Below are 16,627 nucleotides of genomic sequence, written 5' to 3' on the forward strand. Positions count from 1 at the left end.
TCTAAAACAAAGCAGCATCTCTTTCACAGAGCCAGACATTGCAAGGGCAGAGGGTACCATTATAGTCATCTATTAATAGAGCACCTCCATATAATCTTTATAACCTCTTAAAACATAAGGTGGCCAGAGCAATGTTAACTCCCCGTTTTTATGATGAGCATTTAACATGTCATACAGTACAGAACAGCAGAGGTATCCAGAATGAGACAAGGCCGCATTGCTAAACATCCCATAAGTTTTCTATGCAGCCAGAGTCCTCGCACAGCAGTTCCTGGATCTACCCTAGATCTGGTGTCAGGCAGCATGCCACCCACCGCAAGAACACTTTGTATCAATCCCCTTTCCCTCCTCTCCCCTCCCCTCAGTCTCTCTCAAACCTTCTCAAAGTAGCCCATTACAGTGTGCTATTAGAGGGCTTGATTCAGCCCTGTGTAATGCTGGCTATCACCCTTGTGAAAGAGGAGACTTGCAGCTGCAATTGTACCCAGAGTCCTCTTGCTGCCAGAGACCCACAGCCAGCCAACACTTTCCCAGGAATGTAAGGTGCTGGCCAAGGAACGTGTTGATTCACCACATCCCCCAAGCAGCCTCCATCTGTGGGGCTCCTATAGAGACTGAGCAAAACAGAAGGATGCTTGTCTCCTAGAATGTATCCTCCTGGGCCCTCACTTGTAAAAAATGTATTCCCCACCATGCACGCACATGCTTCTCAGATTCATAAGTGAATGTGCCATTTTTAAGCAAACTTTCCAAAAAAATTCACCTTCAGGCAGGCAGACAGTTACCAACCAGCCTTGGGAAAAATTTCAGCCAAAGAGCTGAGAATTTTGGAAAGTTATGAGTGACTTGAAAACAGGGAGTTATAATGGAAGAGTTTGGATAACCTTAACTAGAACCAGTGCTAGTGTTGCAGCTGTAGAACTTGTCTTTCCCTCCCCGTCTTCATCTTCAGAAAGCATGTACCGGGTGTCACTCTCTGTATGCTTTCTGTGAATGCATTATTCACCAGCATGAACAGGAAGGGACTTGGTGCCAAGCCCTGTGTCATAAACAGATAGCTAAGGGTTAACGTCTCTTTCACCTGAAGCACCTGACCAGAGGACCAATCAGAAAACCGGATTTTTTCAACTTTGGGTGGAGGGAATTTTGTGTCCGAGGTCTTTGTTTTCTGGCTGCCTGCTTTCTCTGAGCTTTGGAGAAGTAGTTCTGTTTTCTAATCTTCTGTTTCTAAGTGTAAGGACAAAGAGATCAGATAGTAAGTTATATGGTTTCTTTTCTTTGGTATTTGCATGAATATAAGTGCTGGAGTGCTTTGATTTGTATTCTTTTTGAATAAGGCTGTTTATTCAATATTCTTTTAAGCAATTGACCCTGTATTCGTCATCTTAATACAGAGAGACCATTTGTAATTTTTCTTTCTTTTTTATATAAAGCTTTCTTTTAAGACCTGTTGGAGTTTTTCTTTACTTCAGGGAAATTGAGTCTGTACTCACCAGGGAATTGGTGGGAGAAAGAAATCAGGGGAGATCGGTGTGTGTTGAATTGGCTAGCCTGATTTTGCATTCCCTCTGGGGGAATAGGAAAGTCCCTTTTGTTTCCAGGACCCGGAACGGAGAGGGGGAGTCACTCTGTTTGGATTCACAGAGCTTGTGTCTGTGTATCTCTCCAGGAGCACCTGGAGGGGGGAAGGGAAAAAGGATTATTTCCCTTTGTTGTGAGACTCAAGGGATTTGGGTCTTGGGGTCCCCAGGGAAGGTTTTTCAGGGGGACCAGAGTGCCCCAAAACACTCTAATTTTTTGGGTGGTGGCAGCAAGTACCAGGTCCAAGCTGGTAACTAAGCTTGGAGGTTTTCATGCTAACCCCCATATTTTGGACGCTAAGGTCCAAATCTGGGACTAAGGTTATAACATGGTGTAGCAGCGGTTGGGAGATAGACAGAATCCAGAAGCCAGCAGGAATATTATATTTTTCTTTTCTCTGCTAAGGGCTTTTTAGCACAGAGAAACAGTTTGTTTTTAAAAGGGAACCAGAGAGAATTTTTTTTTCTGCTCTCTCTGGCAGTTTGTGGCTTGCATGTTAAGCAAGAAGCCATTACCAGACTATTAACAGTCTTTTGTCACACAATAGCACTCCCATTGAGAGTCATACCAGCACTATATAAATGCAAATAAAGTGGCTTTTCAGGTTTACGTAACATTGAAGATTAGCTAAAGGCACTGTTGCTAGGCAGACTTCAGGAGGCAACAGAGAACCTGCAGTTCAGAAGATAAACACCGGAAGGCACCCCAACACAAGAAAACAGGAACCATGTCTACCAAGACAAAAATGGAGGCTGAAGAACAAATCAGAGAAGCTGAACACAGGCGACAGCTGGAAATAAAACAAAAAGACATGGAGATGAAAGAAAGAGAAGAACAGATCAGACAGGCAGCCTACCAAAGAGAACAGGCAGCCTACCAAAGAGAACAGGCAGCCAAAGAGGCAGCACACAAAAGAAAACTAGAAGAAGAAGAGGTGGCCTACCGAAGGAAACAAGCAGAAGAAGAGTTGGCCCACCCCCGAGAAATGGAAAAACAACAAAAAGAAGATGAAGAGAAGGAAAAACAGAGAAAGCATGAACTGGACTTGGCAAAAGCTGGGCTGCATGTGCCAGCCAACCCTAACAACCCGGCGCCAATTATTGCTCCACAGCACAGGAAATTTCCCACATACAAGGCAGGTGATGACACCGAGGCCTTCTTGGAAAATTTTCAAAGAGCCTGTCTTGGGTACAACATCCCTGAAGACCAGTACATGGTAGAATTAAGGCCACAACTCAGTGGACCTTTAGCAGAGGTGGCAGCTGAAATGCCTAAGCAGCAAATGAATGACTATAAACTTTTTCAAACCAAGGCCAGATACAGGATGGGGATAACCCCAGATCATGCCCGTCGGCGTTTCAGAACCCAAAAGTGGAAACCAGAGGTGTCATTTCCCAAACGCCTACTACATTGCAAAAAACTATGAGGCCTGCATAACAGGAAACAACATTCAAACCTTGGAAGAACTGAACCTCCTCATACAAATGGAGCAGTTCTTGGATGGTGTTCCTGAAGACATCACACGGTACATACAAGATGGAAAACCCAAAGATCTCGCTGAGGCGGGGGAGATTGGAGCCAAATGGATGGAACTGGCAGAAAGCAAGAAAGCTACTGTCAAGGGGAACGATTACCCCAGGGGGCACACAGACCATAAACCCTACAACCGAGGACAGCCAAAGACCCCACATACCACCCAAGTAAAGCCACAAACACCCTACCCTTCCACCTCACCAGTCTCCAGTAACTCACCTCGGCCCAGTGACCCATCAGATGGAAGATGCTTTAAGTGTAATGAACTGGGACATATCAAGGCCAACTGTCCCAAGAACACCATGCGAGTGCAATTCATTACACCACCATCACACCAAAGATCCCCAGGCCCAGATGCCTCTCAAATACCCTTGGAGTGAAGGGAAAATTTGAGAGTGGGCGGAAAGAAGGTTACTGCGTGGAGAGACACGGGGGCACAAGTGTCAGCTATCCACCAATCCTTCGTAGACCCCAAATTCATCAACCCAAAGGCCAAAGTTACAATTTACCCCTTCATGTCACAAGCTGTAGACTTGCCTACAGCTGAACTGCCTGTCCAGTACAAAGGCTGGTCAGGAATGTGGACTTTTGCAGTGTATGACAATTATCCTATCCCCATGCTACTGGGGGAAGACTTGGCCAACCAGGTGAGGCGGGCCAAGAGAGTGGGAATGGTTACACGTAGCCAAACCAGGCAAGCTTCCAGACCTATTCCTGTTCCTGAGCCGTCCACAGAGGCCCCGTCTGTGTTACCAGAGACCCAGACAGAGGTAGTGGATCCGGATTCCATGCCAACCACTGAAACAGCCACAGCACCTCCAGTCCCAGGCCCGGAACTGGAACAGCAACCAGCACCAGCAAGTGCAACCACATCTTCAATCTCAACGCCAGAGGGCGCCAGCGAGCCCAAACTGGCAGAAGCAACAGACAGCCATACCCAAAAGGCTCAGCCAGAGCCTGAAATACCCTCAGGTGCACCAGCGGAGAGCGGTTCACCCGCAACGGAAACAACCCCATCACCTACATCGCTTCCAGAGGGACCAAGCCCAAGTCCACAGTCTGAGGAAGAACTGGTGACCCCAGCCTCAAGGGAACAGTTCCAGGCTGAGCAGGAAGCAGATGACAGCCTTCAGAAAGCTTGGGCGGCGGCACGGAGCACCCCACCGCCTCTCAGCTCTTCTAATCGATCCCGGTTTGTTATAGACCAAGGACTTTTATACAAGGAAATTCTTTCTGGTGGACACCGGGAAGAATGGCAGCCGCAAAAACAGTTGGTGGTTCCAACTAAGTACCGGGGGAAGCTCTTAAGCTTAGCCCATGATCATCCCAGTGGCCATGCTGGGGTGAACAGAACCAAGGACCGGTTGGGGAAGTCCTTCCACTGGGAGGGGATGGGCAAGGATGTTGCCAAGTATGTCCGGTCTTGTGAGGTATGCCAAAGAGTGGGTAAGCCTCAAGACCAGGTCAAGGCCCCTCTCCAGCCACTCCCCATAATTGAGGTCCCATTTCAGCGAGTAGCTGTGGATATTCTGGGCCCTTTCCCAAAAAAGACGCCCAGAGGAAAGCAGTACGTACTGACTTTAGTGGACTTTGCTACCCGATGGCCAGAAGCAGTAGCTCTAGGCAACACCAGGGCTAACACTGTGTGCCTGGCCCTAACAGACATCTTTGCCAGGGTAGGTTGGCCCTCTGACATCCTTAAAGATTCAGGGTCTAATTTCCTGGCAGGGACCATGGAAAAACTGTGGGAAACTCATGGGGTGAATCACTTGGTTGCCACCCCGTACCACCATCAAACCAATGGCCTGGTGGAAAGGTTCAATGGAACTTTGGGGGCCATGATACAAAAATTCATCAACGAATTCTCCAATAATTGGGACCTAGTGTTGCAGCAGTTGCTGTTTGCCTACAGGACTGTACCACATCCCAGTTTAGGGTTTTCACCATTTGAACTTGTGTATGGTCACGAGGTTAAGGGGCCATTACAGTTGGTGAAGCAGCAATGGGAGGGGTTTACGCCTTCTCCAGGAACTAACATTCTGGACTTTGTAAGCAACCTACAAAGCACCCTCTGACACTCTTTAGCCCTTGCTAGAGAGAACCTAAAGAATGCTCAGGAAGAGCAAAAGGCCTGGTATGACAGACATGCCAGAGAACGTTCCTTCAAGGTAGGAGACCAGGTTATGGTCTTGAAGGCGCAACAGGCCCATAAGATGGAAGCATCATGGGAAGGGCCATTCACGGTCCAAGAGCGCCTGGGAACTGTGAATTACCTCATAGCATTTCCCAATTCCTCACTAAAGCCTAAAGTGTACCATGTTAATTCTCTCAAGCCTTTCTATTCCAGAGACTTACAGGTTTGTCAGTTCACAGTCCAGGGAGATGATGCTGAGTGGCCTGACGGTGTCTACTACGACGGGAAAAAAGACGGTGGCGTGGAAGAGGTGAACCTCTCAACCACCTTGGAACGTCTGCAGCGGCAACAAATTAAGGAGCTGTGCACTAGCTTCGCCCCATTGTTCTCAGCCACCCCAGGATGGACTGAATGGGCATACCACTCCATTGATACAGGTAATGTTCACCCAATCAGAACCCCACCCTACCGGGTGTCTCCTCATGCCCAAGCTGCTATAGAACGGGAGATCCAGAACATGCTACAGATGGGTATAATCCGCTCATCTACCAGTGCATGGGCATCTCCAGTGGTTCTGGTACCCAAACCAGATGGGGAAATACGCTTTTGCGTGGACTACCGTAAGCTAAATGCGGTAACTCGTCCGGACAACTATCCAATGCCACGCACCGATGAGCTATTGGAGAAGTTGGGACGTGCCCAGTTCATCTCTACAATAGACTTAACCAAGGGGTACTGGCAAGTACCGCTAGATGAACCTGCCAAGGAGAGGTCAGCATTCGTCACCCATGCGGGGGTGTATGAATTCAATGTCCTTCCTTTCGGCCTTCGAAATGCACCCGCCACCTTCCAGAGGCTGGTAGATGGTCTACTAGCTGGACTGGGAGAATTTGCAGTTGCCTACCTCGATGATGTGGCCATTTTTTCAGACTCCTGGCCCGAACACCTACTACACCTGGAAAAGGTCTTTGAGCGCATCAGGCAGGCCGGACTAACTGTTAAGGCCAAAAAGTGTCAAATAGGCCAAAACAGAGTGACTTACCTGGGGCACCAGGTGGGTCGAGGAACCATAAACCCCCCCAGGCCAAGGTGGATGCTATCCAAAAGTGGCCTGTCCCAAGGTCAAAGAAACAGGTCCAATCCTTCTTAGGCTTGGCCGGATACTACAGGTGATTTGTACCACACTACAGCCAAATCGCTGCCCCATTGACCGACCTCACAAAAAAAACCCAGCCAAATGCAGTTAAGTGGACTGATGAGTGTCAAAAGGCCTTTACCCAACTTAAGGCAACGCTCATGTCTGACCCTGTGCTCAGGGCCCCGGACTTTGACAAGCCATTCCTAGTAACCACAGATGCATCTGAGCGTGGTATAGGAGCACTGCTCATGCAGGAAGCAACAGATCACAACTTCCATCCTGTCGTGTTTCTCAGCAAGAAACTGTCTGAGAGGGAAAGTCACTGGTCAGTCAGTGAAAAGGAATGCTATGCCATTGTGTACGCCCTGGAAAAGCTACGCCCATATGTTTGGGGACGGCGGTTCCAACTACAAACTGACCATGCTGCACTAAAGTGGCTTCATACTGCCAAGGGGAACAACAAGAAACTTCTTCGTTGGAGTTTAGCTCTCCAAGATTTTGATTTTGAAATTCAACACATCACAGGAGCTTCTAACAAAGTTGCTGATGCACTCTCCCGTGAGAGTTTCCCAGAATCCAGTAGTTAAAAAGTGTTCTTAAACTGTAAAAGTCTGTTAGTTATATACTTAGTAGTATATGTAAAGGTGCATGTGTTGTATTAACCTGTTTATTTTCAAGTTCTAGAAGGAAATTGCCGCCAGTGAACTTCCCCACTGTCTGCAATTTGGGGGGCGTGTCATAAACAGATAGCTAAGGGTTAATGTCTTTTTCACCTGAAGCACCTGACCAGAGGACCAATCAGAAAACCGGATTTTATCAACTTTGGATGGAGGGAATTTTGTGTCCGAGGTCTTTGTTTTCTGGCTGCCTGCTTTCTCTGAGCTTTGGAGAAGTAGTTCTGTTTTCTAATCTTCTGTTTCTAAGTGTAAGGACAAAGAGATCAGATAGTAAGTTATATGGTTTCTTTTCTTTGGTATTTGCATGAATATAAGTGCTGGAGTGCTTTGATTTGTATTCTTTTTTAATAAGGCTGTTTATTCAATATTCTTTTAAGCAATTGACCCTGTATTCGTCATCTTAATACAGAGAGACCATTTGTAATTTTTCTTTCTTTTTTATATAAAGCTTTCTTTTAAGACCTGTTGGAGTTTTTCTTTACTTCAGGGAAATTGAGTCTGTACTCACCAGGGAATTGGTGGGAGGAAGAAATCAGGGGAGATCGGTGTGTGTTGAATTGGCTAGCCTGATTTTGCATTCCCTCTGGGGGAATAGGAAAGTCCCTTTTGTTTCCAGGACCCGGAACGGAGAGGGGGAGTCACTCTGTTTGGATTCACAGAGCTTGTGTCTGTGTATCTCTCCAGGAGCACCTGGAGGGGGGAAGGGAAAAAGGATTATTTCCCTTTGTTGTGAGACTCAAGGGATTTGGGTCTTGGGGTCCCCAGGGAAGGTTTTTCAGGGGGACCAGAGTGCCCCAAAACACTCTAATTTTTTGGGTGGTGGCAGCAAGTACCAGGTCCAAGCTGGTAACTAAGCTTGGAGGTTTTCATGCTAACCCCCATATTTTGGACGCTAAGGTCCAAATCTGGGACTAAGGTTATGGCACCCTGATGTACTCCAAGTCTTACTAGAAACTGTTCATTTTCTCCCCTGGCCTTCTAACTGTGGTAACAGCACCCTCAGACATGTCCTGGACAAGTCTGATATAGTCTTCAGATATCTTTCAGTCTCATATAGCACCAGATACTTCTCTCAGAACATGGTCACATAAGCCATCTCAAGATCAATGAATACTACGGGCACGATTTTTGTCCTCTCTATATATTTTTCCACAAGAAATCTTAGTGCAAAGATAGCATCCATTGTTGACTTACCTGGCATGAATCCAAACTGATTGTCACTGAACTTCACTTCTCTTTGTAGTCTTTTATAAATAATTTTCTCCCACATCTTCTTGTGTGGCTCATGAGTTTAATGCCATGATAGCCATCACAGTCTTGTATGGCTCTGTGATGGAGTGCACCAGGCCTTTGAGGCCCCCTACTGGAAGTCCCACAGCTCTGCTGCACCCCACCCCGTGAAACAGTTTGTGGTGATTAAAAGAGCAGCATTTTGAGAAGCAGTGAGATCTGGTCCTCCACAGCCAGAAGAGCTAGGGACCAGCAACAACCAATCGAGACCCAGCAGGCCTCAAGGCTTGCTGTCTGCAGGTCAGTAACAGTAAAAAGAACTAGATAAGTTCGTGGAGGCTAGGTCCATCAATGGCTATTAGCCAGGACGGGTAGGGATGGTGTCCCTAGCCTCTGTTTGCCAGAAGCTGGGAATGGGAGACGGGATGGATCACTTGATGATTTCCTGTTCTGTTCATTCCCTTTGGGGCACCTGGCATTGGCCACTGTCGGAAGACAGAATACTGGGCTAGATGGACCTTTGGTCTGACACAGTGTGGCTGCTCTTATGTTAGGAGCCAGAGGAATGAGGAGGGATGTTCCTAAGGCTGCATCCAGAGGAGCCAGACCAGGACAGATTACTGGCCACAGTCAGTGGCAGGTCTAAGAAGGAACCCTGCGGATTCAATCCCAGTGAAAGAATTTAACCCAGAATGGATAAGAAACTGTTTTGTTTGTAATTGGCCCTGAAGGGAAAGAAACTGATTCTATTTGAGTTCCTTATATACCAGAAGTGGGTTTGGACTGTGTGACCCTGCTGGAGAGCCAAGTCACAGAAGACCCACAGAGGCAGGCTGATAGCCAGCAGTGTGTGCTGGTAGCCAAAGAGAATGGCAGTCACCACAAGAGGTAAGTGCAACCCACCACAATCTCTTTTTCTCTTAAATATTGATACTAATGTGCTCCTTCTCCAGGCATCTTCTCAGTCCTCAGGATGAAATTAAACAGTTGTGTCAACATGTTCACGCCTCCTTGTCTCAGGCACTTCCATACTTCTGCTCATATGTCAGACCCCAAGACTTCAGAAGAACACTGTCTGCTGTGATAGTCCATAGCAACCAGAAAAGAGAGAACTGAGGTCATATCTTCTGTGGGGGAATATGAGGCTCCCAGGGCATTTTTCATAAGACTTGGAGTACGCCCTAATGTCCCTAGACAAAAATTTTCCTTTCCACCTGAGAGCCTCTGGCTACTGCCCTTTCACTGTAGGGATATTTAAAGGTTTATATTAAACATGGTTTATGTGAGAAATGATTTATTGATTTATTGTTAATTAATACTTTAGAACTTAAGGTTTATGTTAGAAGTAAAATTGGAAATATTTATTGTTAGGAATAGATGTGTCTGTGTGAAGCCAAAGAGATACTTTGTATAAAACTTGTTAAATGTCAATAGACTCTAAGTGCCTGTTCCCTAAGTGAAACTTTGTAGCTAAATTGGTCAATTGACTTAGCGAGCAAGCCGTCAATTGACTCTTTAAACTGCTAGATTGGGTAATTGACTCAGCGCACAAGCCGTCAATTGACCCTATGCCTCAGGCAAAACTGTATAATTACTACAAATAGAGACCCCCACCTCTGTAAATTCATTTTTATCTAAAGCTAAAAAGTGTATTTGAATAAGTGCCTAGTTTAACACCCCAAAAGATAAAGAGTGTATGTGAATGACTGCCTAGTTTAAATGATGAATGAATGGTTAGGGAGTTACCAGCCTGAAAAATTCAGTGTCGGCCGAAGAAGGTGTCAAGTGGAATCAACCAGATGACCCCCGGAGGGCGAACTGGAATCCACCCCAAGCACCTACAGAATGGAGCCAGCCACCTGCTGATTTCAAGCAACAGCAGAATGAACAGAATGGAGCCAGCCACCTGCTGATTGATCAAGCAACAGCAGAATGAAACAACTCCCATAAACTAACATAGGGAAAAATCCCTATAAAACTGGACTCTAAAGACTGGGGACTTTGAGTCTATGGTTCTGCTGCCAGCCTCCAGGAGCATCAGGTGCACCTGACCTGGACTCGGCTCCAGTCTTGTGTACAGGGTACCTGGCCAGTATTCTGTCACAAGCAACTTTAGGCTGGTAACTATAATATCTATATAGAACCTGTATAAATGATTGTGTGAATGGATATATATATATATATATATATATATATATATATATATATATATATATATATATATATATATATATATATATATAAGTAATCATAGGAATAAGTAGCCAAACAACATTGTTTGCTGTTATCTTTTATTTTATTATGGTATTGACAATAAATGTGGCATCTTTGCCTTGTCCCCTTTAATAAGATCCTGCTCGTTTTTACTAGTCTAATATAATTGGTACAACATCACTCCATAGCTGGCTGCAATCAGTGATGCTGTATGTACACTGTACAGTTTGTAAAGCACTTTGGGATCTTGTGGAATAAATGGTGCTGACACATTGTTACCAAGGGATGAGGAGGGAGTTGAGTTTATTCTGCTGGCTTTTCATTCTTGGCTTTTACAATGGATGTAACAAACAAGAACACACAGACGCCAACTCCGTGGGTGCTCCTGGGCTCAAGCACCAGCTGAAAAAAAAACAGGGGGTGTTCATTACCCATGAGTCACAGTCATAGGTGGCACGTGACTCTTGCATTTGAGGAGGTTGGGTGGGAGCACCAGAAGCTTTTTATAATTGGGGGGTGGGACACTGGAACCCAAACTGTGCCCCACCCCCTGATATACCCCATGGCTCTGCTCCCACTCGGCCCCCTCCCCTGAGCCCCCCACCCAAGCCCCCACTCACTTCTTTCTACCCCCTCTCCTGAGCCCCCCCACCCGCTAAGATAACATTGTAGACATATTCAATAAATAGAATATGAAAGTATAAAAATATGCTGAAAATAACCTCTCCCCCCAAAAAAATATGCACATCTCTTCAAAAGCACCCACTGACAAAAAACAAAAAACCTGTGCAAGAACAATTTAAATACAAAATCTTTGCTGGAAAACCTCATCACCCCTATAAAACTGAGCCAGAAATGTACAATGTCCAGCATCAGAGAGAGAGCAACCACATCATTTAAGATATTTATAGTCATTAACACATTTGAAGAGCTGTTAGCCACATCTGCTTCTTCCAGCACTGCACATAGTTTTCTCTACTGTGATAGGCTTGCAATTTTAAGAACATTTTCAGCAGCTGTGATGTTGCAAGGCTTGGTGCTTTGTGAGCAATTCACACCAGTGGCTTCTGATTGTCTTGTCTCCCTGTCTGGAAAGTGTTAGCAGAACTTCTGGTAGCTGGCTGTGATAATGAGGGTTTTGAAATCACCCAGCAGATTGATGTGAGCTCCAGGGAAAGATAATCTCAGGATATAGCATTGCTTCATTCAGATCAGTGCTCACCAATGTGGGGTGGGGGGTGGCTTTACTAGCCCAAAGGAAAAAGAACGTTGGGAGTTGGCAGAAAGTTCCACAAGCTCAGGTCCGCCCTTCACCAACACGCCCTGGTGAGTGTGGATAATGCAGGGGGAAGCTCCTTGTGTCCTTCTTCCCCCCACATGGGCTCCTAAATCAGGTGGCCACAGGAGCAGCTCACATTGACAGGGCTGCAGAATCAAGCACTCACCTAAGCTTCAACAACATGTGTCTAGACTCATGGAGTCACTAATGGAAACCCCCCCACCCCCAGCCCATAGTTTTCTGCTGCAATGGAGCTACAAAACAAGTGAAGGGGGATGGGTGGAATGGTCAAGACGGATGAGCATATCAAGTGGGATTCAGCAGCGATCTGTTCTGGTTCTAGTCAATGTCTTCATAAATGAGTTGCATAATGGCCTAGAGAGTACACAAAGTTTGTAGATGAAACCAAGCTAGGAGGAGTTACAAGTGCTTTGGAGGACAGGATTAGAATTAAAAAATAATCTGGACAAACTGGAGAAATGGTGTGAAATAAACAGAATGAAATTCAATAAGAAATGCAAAGGACTACACTTAGGAAGGAATGGTCAACTAACAAATCCAAAATGGGAAATGACTGCCTAAGAAGGAGTATTGTGAAAAAAATCTGGGGGTTATAGTGGATCACAAACTAAATGAGAGTCAACAAAGGTCATACTGTCACAAAAAAAGTGACCACATCCCAGAACACTATTAACAGGAGTGTTGTAAGACAGACACAAGTAGTAATTCTCCTATTACACTTAGCACTGATAAGGCTTCAGTGGGAGCACTGTTTTCAGTTCTGGGTACCATACTTCGGGAAAGATGTGGACAGACTGAAAAGAGTCCAGAAGAGAGACTGAAAAAAAAGTTGGTTTGTTTAGTATGGAGCAGAAAAAATTGAGAGGGGACATGATAACTCTTCACATACATAAGAGATTGTTATAAAAGAGGGTGATGAATTGTTGTTTTTGTCCATTGAGCACAGAACAAGAAGAAATGGGCTTAAATTGCAGCAAGGCAGGTTTAGGTTGGACATTAGGAAGAACTTCCTAGCGGTAAGGGTGGTTAAGCACTGGAACAAATTACCTAGGGAGCTTGTGGAATCTCCGTCATTGGAGATTTTTAAGAATAGGTTAGACAAACAACTATCAGGGATGGTCTGCACAATACTTGGTCTTGCCTCAGTGCAGGGGACTGGACTAGTTGAGCTATTGATTTCACACCAGTTCTACATTTCTATGAGTCTGTGAAAAGCAGAGACAAGGTCAGAGAAAAGAAGAGAAACAAAGGTAAAAAGAACAAGAAATGATAAGCAGAAAAGAACAGACAGCAAATGCACAGGGAAAAAGCTGGCAATAACTGGGCTGGGTAACTGGAGCAGAGCTAGAACTGAGGATATCCATCTGCCAAAGCATCATAAGGGGAGACTCTATGAGCAAAAAGTTAGGAACCATCAATTTAAACGGAAAGCTTTTCAGGGCAGCTACTTTTTATTTACTTGTACAGCATCCAAAGTGAGCATTAGGAAAATAATAATGGATCACTGGCATCTAGACTCCAAATTGTAAGGACTCCTGCCCCCCGTCAGAAACAGCTGCAGCAGGCAAGGAGCGGTAGGTAAAAAGCAGTAAGTGCTTTGCCTCACAGATGACTGCAGTTGCCTATCACCTGCTGCTAGGATAGCAGAATTTAGCACCAGTCAGGGAAGAAGGAGAGGCATGGCCTGTATGACTCCTTCCCCTGTTCTGATCCACTTCTATCAGGTCACTTTCTCCCCTTCTCATCCTATCTTCCATGAGAAGAGCTTTCAGCCCATTGTTGCTGGCTAGCTGTCTTCCACAGATAACAGGGACAGGAGAGGCACCACGAATGCAGTTCCCTTCCCCCAGTCCTTCATGTTCTATCAGTATCCCATCATGCCGTGCAAGTGACCTGAGAAAGAGGAGACAGCAAAGAGCAACCCTAGCGTGCACAGCGCCCCAACCGAGAGGGCTTGCTGAATGCAGTGTTGGCTACCTTGATGAACTGAGGGCAGTGGGTGAGTGCAACAGCTACCTGAGCAACACAGACGGGAGAGGATCGATTTCCCCAAGCTTCCGAGACAAGGGCAAGACGGCTGATGGCAAACAGTAAGTGTAAATGTGTTCCCTGTGGTGCTGGCTGACCAGAGATGAGAGCAGTTAGGCCGGTACCAGTTGGCCCCAGAAAGCAGAACAGAGTATAGCCTAAGGTGGGCCATATGGGTGGGAGAGAGGCAGTCTGTATAGCAGAGGAGGACAAGTCTGTCAAGAAGCAGGAGGGCAACATGTGCAGCTAAGTTTTGCGGGGGGAGGGGAGGGGAGCGGAGCAGAGCAAGTTTGTGGGATGTTCTGAGTGGATCCTGAAATTTTGGCTCTGCTACCTAGTCATTTTTAATCCACCATTGCCCTCTGCTTCAGGGACTAGAGCACTGTGCTTCAGAGGTAGATCAGCAAGTCTCTTTAAGGGGAACTCCCGCCTCTTGGAGATAAGTTATGCTGGAGACTAACTTAGAAACACCAGGAGCCAGCTGCAGTGTAAGGCTGACCAGTGTACAGTGGGCAGCATTACACTCCCGTGGATGTACATATAATTCCCCTGGGCCTGCACTAGTTATACCAAGATACCCACAATATCTTCCTTACACTTGGGGCTATGGATCCAGTGAACAGGCCCTCATTTGATGGCAGGCCAACTCCCTCATCATGCAAGAGCATTAGATTAAAAAAAGGAGCTGTATTTCATGTATGTGTACACCTCAGTATGTGGGCATCATGAATCAGATTGGTTGGTATTGTGAGAACTTTTCTGTGAAGATCCCAGAACTCTATAGGAGAAGCCTTAAAATATACTATCAAGCCCAGAATGGCCAAGAGGCACCTGCTCTAGTGCATACAACCTAGAAATGGAAACGTGGTTGTAGCAGGACTGCTGCTTACTGAGCCTCCATTCTGGCCAGGGATGTCTCTGCAGGCTCCTCTCCTTTGTTTTTCCTCTCTTTAGGGCTTTCTCTAGTTAACAGTACCCTGCATGGGGCTAGTTTAATATCACAACCAGTTTACAACAGTCTACAGCCTCAAACTAAAATCCATTCTAGCAACACAAAGAAAAGTCCATACTTGCTCTAGGCTGTTCTCTCAGCTCCAGGGCCTGTCTTCCACCCTCCCTCACTGGGGCTCTGATATCCAGTCCCAAAGACAGGCAGGGTTTTCTGCCCCTCAGAAGCCTACTGCTCATTTGGGTAACCCTCCAAACTCTCTGCTATCATGATCCTACCAGAATTTTTTCTCACTGAGCTTTCCCCTTTTGCTGCAGCCACCTCTGCTCTTCATGGGGAATTGCTTGATTCCCCTCAGGTGGGGCTCATTCCGTAATCAGGTCTAACTCAGCCCCAGGCTCTCCAGCCCATAGGAGAAGCCACCCTGCTACAGTAGTGCAGACCTGCCAACCTCCTGGATACCCAATAAATACAGTAGTGCAGAGACCACAGATTATTAGGGTTGGAAGGGACCTCAAGAGATCATTTAGTCCAACCTGCTGCTCAAAGGACCAATCCCCAAATGGCCCCCTCAAGGATTGGACTCACAACCCTGAGTTTAGCAGGCCAATGCTCAAACCACTGAGCTATCCCTCTCCCCAGTACTAGGGCCCTCCAGAATAACCTGTTGAGGTGTGGATGCTTGTATATGATGAATTAAAATGAGCTCTTGGGGCTTTTTGAACAGTTGCCTCTTTATCAAATGTCTGAATTGTGTGTGATTGTTACACTGTGTATTGTTATGGCTCACTTTTGAGGAGACACTGCTGTATGCTGCTGCAACTGCTGAACAGCCAAAAAGATATAAATTTGGATCACTGGGAGGTATTAGCAGAACTTTTGAACTATGCTTGCTTCTGGCAAGCCACTTTTAATCACACAGTTACCTACATTATAGCTCTGTTTAAATTGTGCTGTAACTTTTTAAATGATGGTGCCTTCTCTGGTCTCTGCATGAGAGTCACTGAGGTTTAACAAAGGTCTCCCAACTGTTTTGAAACTCTCAGCCATAATCTCCGGACTCATTATCCTAATGCTTATCAGTTTACTCAACTAAGAGATAGAGAGGGGTCACTAACCAAAACTCTGTGTTCCCCAGCCAGTTCTGTCTAGAAATCCTCCAGCAGAATTAGGTACTATCAGCATGAGGCAGCTTGGCCAATGGTACAGCTGATCAGAAAAATGGATTCTTTTTCACTGAAAATTTCAACTTTTCAGCCAAAGTGAGTGAGTGTGCGCATGTGTATATGTGTGCGTAGCTGGGGGGAGATAGTGTTTATCTTGCTTTTAAATAAGTTGACATTTTTCACTGAAAATTTCATTAATTCAAAAGTTCAGTTTTCTATTGAAAAGCTGTTTTGATGGAAAAATTTTGACCAGCAGTAGCCAACAATCCAAATGTGTTCCCCTGCCACTATCCTGGAAATATAGCAATATCTTAACTGCCCCTCACACAAAACTGCCATTTTTTCTGTGCTCAGAAGATCTCAAAGTCAGAGATCCTACTGGTACAGTCTCCTGGACCCTCACAGTGCTTTGTGCAGCACCCACTGATCTGAGGAGTACTTGCTGCTGGTTTGCAGAGGCTGAGGAAAGGGAATGATACTTGATCTCCTTGGGGCAGAGATGAAAGAAGACTGTGTTGGTGTGACATGTCACCTTAACTCTTGGTTTGCCAACGGCTGAGCTTTGAGAATCAAACCCTCCCATGCTAGAAGGGCACTGGAAGCACAGGGCTACAGAGAGTCTACAGCCTTAACTGCATGTTAGAGGGTTTTTGCATGTAAATATCTAGACCTATCTG

The 16,627-nt window shown here is 45.9% G+C and overlaps 1 protein-coding gene across 1 annotated transcript in view; it reads left to right on the top strand.

Moving 5' to 3' along the window:
- PDZK1 (PDZ domain containing 1) overlaps positions 1-16,627 on the top strand; it is a 368,881-nt gene that overhangs the window by 302,807 nt on the left and 49,447 nt on the right. The window lies entirely within an intron of this gene.

This window comes from Gopherus evgoodei, chromosome 1 (genome assembly GCF_007399415.2).
Source record: "Gopherus evgoodei ecotype Sinaloan lineage chromosome 1, rGopEvg1_v1.p, whole genome shotgun sequence".
Lineage (NCBI taxonomy): Eukaryota > Metazoa > Chordata > Testudines > Testudinidae > Gopherus > Gopherus evgoodei.